Here is a 4,724-nt window from a genome sequence, read left to right on the forward strand (position 1 = left end):
TAAGCCAAAAATTGATATCAAGAGGTTTTTCTGCAAATAAATTAACTTGGCAATTTAAAAAATTTAATTTTCATTATAACAAACTTTTAAATAAATATCAAAAGAATTATCTGGAAATACTTAAGAAATTTTCAACTAATTTCGGATGTTCGACAAATGATGATGCAGTACCATTTATTTTGAATTGTGTTTCTAATAGAGCGGATTTTTTTTTTTAAATAGCCACATGGTAAAGATGAATTCTATAATTGTTTAGTTCATTAAATTTTTTTTTTGCAATGTGTTAATATTTGTGATTTGGTAAATTTTATCATATTTAGTTTACCTATTGTTACTAAAAAGAGGGATATATTAACAGGATATGCTCGTTTTGGTGTTACTCGGTTGTTTTACATTTGCTTTTTTTTTTCGTGGGCATGTGTTTTGGGGGTGATACCTGACACGGGGATGCCATGGATATTCTGTGGTAGCCAAAACACTTGGCTGGGTAGAGAATTTAAAGTGGCGAAACCCTATAGGCCAGTATATTCTCCTGATGAGCCCTTGTGTTGGGTTGTTGCCCCTGAATTATTTGTCTTTATTATTTTTTCTACTGTTTGGTAAATGACGACTTATACTTATTGACGGCATGACTGCCTGTCCATGGATTATTCTTTATGGTTGATTGTGTTTGGCTATGCTGTTTGACCTATGTGATTATATGGATGAGTGGGGTTAAGGCCTCATTCAAGTGCTGGTCTATATTAATCACTAGTTTAGGAAAACAGTCTTCCTTTTCTCCTTCTGTCTTTTTTTTATGTGTTTTTGCTGTTATATATATATATATATATATATATATATATATATATATATATATATATATATATATATATATATATATAAAAACAAGTTGTCTGTCTGTGTGTCAGGTGACGTCATGTTTCTGTGTCGACTGACGTCATAAAGTTAGTTGTCGTCATTTTTGCTATGACGGTGACGTCATTAAAGATATTTAAGACATATATGTTCACGTAGAAATCTATTAATGTTTAAGTTTAAAATGACTGATGAACTTACAATGGCAAAAGCCGATGAAGATGCTCAAAGAGTCTATGCCAAAAAACTTGCTGCTGATAGAGAAAGTCAGAAAAGAAAGCGTGCCGAGGAATCAAAAGAACAGCAAGGAAACAGGCTTGAGGCTAAAGAACGCAAAACCGCGCAGTTAGATGAAGATCCACCTGGACAGCGAGGTCATCAAAGCCTACCAGATTTTAGTTAAAAAAACAAAGATTCGGCGATATGTATTTCATAGTGAAGCTGAAAAATAAAGAAGAAAAAGAAAACTGAAAAAAGAAAAAATGTAAAAACTAAAAAATACTAAAAAGAAAAAACACTCAAAGAGAAGTTACAGACCGGGACACCAATGACGACCGGGACAGAGGGAATATAAATAACGACCGGGACACTCAAAGAGAAATTACAGACTGGGATACCGGGACACAAATGATGACCGGGACACAGGGAATATAAATGACGACCAGGACACAGGTATTTAAGAATATCGTTCAAAGACAAATTTTTAATTGTAAGAAGACCGTTGAAAGAAAAATTTCTAATTGTAAAAGGACCCTACAATGACTGAAGAACCTACAATGGCAACACCCGAGGAAGCTGCTCAAAACGAATGTATTCAAGCCGAAGTAGCTGAGTTGGTAAAGTGTTATGTTTCAGGTTCTAGGTCCGAGAGGCTCCAGGTTTGAACCCTGGCTTTAGCATTAATACAAAAGAAGAAAAAAACTAAAAAAGGTAAAAACTAAAAAGAAAATATATATATATATTTATGTTATATATATATATATATATATATATATATATATATATATATATATATATATATATATATATATATATATATATATATATATATATATATATATATTAATATATATATATATATATATATATATATATATATATATATATATATATATATATATATATATATATATATATACTAGCTGTTGGGGTGGCGCTTCGCGCCACCCCAACACCTAGTTGGTGGGGCGCTTCGCGCCCCCCCCAAGCCCCCCCGCGCGCGTAAGTCGTTACGCGCCATAATAGTTACGCGCCATTGTAGTTGTGTCCCTATGTCCCACCTGTGAATATAGATAGATATATATATATGGTTTTAACTACGTAAAACTTGCGAATATACAACATTCTTTGCTGTCCCATTGTCTTTGCATATAAATAGATTGTCAGGTTTACCGACTCTTGAACATGCAACATATAATGGTCCATGGGAAAACAATCTGTATTCAGATCTATACCTCATGATTCTAATGATTGCCCTTGAGCTTTGTTGATGGTGATTGCTAATCGACCATTCCCTGTCCCGGTGTCCCGGTCGTCATTTACATCCCCCTGTTTCCCCCGGTGTCCCCGTTGTAGTTGTGTCCCTGTGTCCCGGTCGTCATTTATATTCCCTGTGTCCCGGGTCCCGGTCGTCATTTGTATCCCGGTGTCCCGGTCTGTATATACATTCGTTTTTAGTTTTGTTTTTCTCCTTTATTTTTTCCTTTTTTTTTCTTTTTTAGCTTATTTAGATTTTTAGATTTTTTAGTTTTTTTATTAGTTTTTAGTTTTTTTTTCTTTTTAGTTTTTTTGTCCCGGTCGTCATTTATATCCCCCTGTTTCCCCCGGTGTCCCCGTTGTAGTTGTGTCCCTGTGTCCCGGTCGTCATTTATATTCCCTGTGTCCCGGTCGTCATTTGTATCCCGGTGTACCGGTCTGTATATACATTCGTTTTTTAGTTTTGTTTTTCTCCTTTATTTTTTTCCTTTTTTTTTCTTTTTTAGTTTATTTAGATTTTTAGATTTTTTAGTTTTTTTATTAGTTTTTAGTTTTTTTTCTTTTTAGTTTTTTGTAGTTTTTACCTTCTTTTAGTTTTGTTAATTTTTTTTTTACTTGTGTCCTGGTCGTCATTTATACTCCCTGTGTCCCGGTGCTTTGTTGATTGCTAATCGAACATTCCTTTTGTCCTGGTCGCTTTCTCTTTCAGTGTCGTCATTTATTTTTTTCTTTTTTAGTTCTTTTAGTTTTTACCTTTTTTAGTTTTTTTTAGTTTTTAGTTTTTTTAGTTTTTACCTTTTTTTAGTTTTTTTAGTTTTTTTAGTTTTTTAGCTTTTTTATTTTTTTTATTAGTTTTAGTTTTTTTTGTAGTTTTTGCCTTTTTTTTAGTTTTTTAGTTTTTTAGCTTTTTTATTAGTTTTTAGTTTTTTTTTGTAGTTTTTGCCTTTTTTTAGTTTTTTTAGTTTTTTAGCTTTTTAGTTTTTTTTATTAGTTTTTAGTTTTTTTTGTAGTTTTTGCCTTTTTTTAGTTTTTTCAGTTTTGACGTCACCTGATCCAGTTTTTTCAGGTGACGTCACCTGATCCACGATCCACAGATCCACAGACAACTTATTTTTATATATATAGATAGTTTTTTTTTTTTACTTATGTCCTGGTCGTCATTTATACTCCCTGTGTCCCGGTGCTTTGTTGATTGCTAATCGAACATTCCTTTTGTCCTGGTCGCTTTCTCTTTGAGTGTCGTCATTTATTAGTTTTTCCTTTTTTTTTTTTAGTTTTTTATTGGTTTTTACCTTTATTTTAGCTTATTTTTCAGTTTTTTTCCTTTTTTTTAGTTTTTTTTTTATTTTTTATTTTTTTTAGTTTTTTACCTTTTTTTAGTTTTTTTAGTTTTTTTAGTTTTTAGCTTTTTTACTTTTTTTATTAGTTTTTAGTTTTTTTTTATAGTTTTTGCCTTTTTTTAGTTTTTTCAGTTTTTTTTTAGTTTTTTATTGGTTTTTACCTTTATAGTTTTTTTAGTTTTTTAGCTTTTTTATTTTTTTTATTAGTTTTTAGTTTTTTTTGTAGTTTTTGCCTTTTTTTAGTTTTTTCAGTTTTGACGTCACCTGATCCAGTTTTTTCAGGTGACGTCACCTGATCCATCCATCCATCCATCCACAGACAGACAACTTATTTTTATATATATAGATATATATATATATATATATATATATATATATATATCTTCTATATATATATAAAAATAAGTTAATTGGAAACGGAAAGCTCCCAGTAGACTCAATTTCAGGACGTATACAACTACCAGCTGATTTCTGTAATTTAGTGACGTCCAAAAATGAATTGATTGAAAAAGTATTTCCGAATATTCTAAAAAATTATAAAAATAATAAATGGCTAAGTGAAAGAGCGATTCTCGCACCCAAAAATATAGACGTCCACGAAATCAACAATATTGTTTTGACCAAGATTCGAGACCAGGCAGTCCTTTACAAGTCAGTCGACATAGTTTTGGAACCAAATGAAGCGGTTAATTATCCATCTGAATTTTTAAATTCCATAGATCTTTCAGGGTTTCCACCACACGTGCTACAACTAAAAATAGGCGTACCAATAATACTTTTAAGAAATATCAACCCACCAAAGCTTTGCAATGGCACGCGACTTGCCGTAAAAAAAAGAATGGAAAACCTAATAGAGGCCACAATCTTGACAGGGCCTTTTGAGGGTGAGGCTGTTCTTATTCCTCGCATTCCCATGATTCCAACGGATCTGCCTTTTCAATTTAAAAGATTGCAATTCCCAATTCGATTAGCATTTGCAATCACCATTAACAAAGCTCAAGGTCAATCATTAGAAAAATGTGTTATAGTATTAATACTGATTGTTTTTCCCAT

Source organism: Artemia franciscana, unplaced genomic scaffold (genome assembly GCF_032884065.1).
Source record: "Artemia franciscana unplaced genomic scaffold, ASM3288406v1 Scaffold_1375, whole genome shotgun sequence".
Classification (NCBI taxonomy): Eukaryota; Metazoa; Arthropoda; class Branchiopoda; order Anostraca; family Artemiidae; genus Artemia; species Artemia franciscana.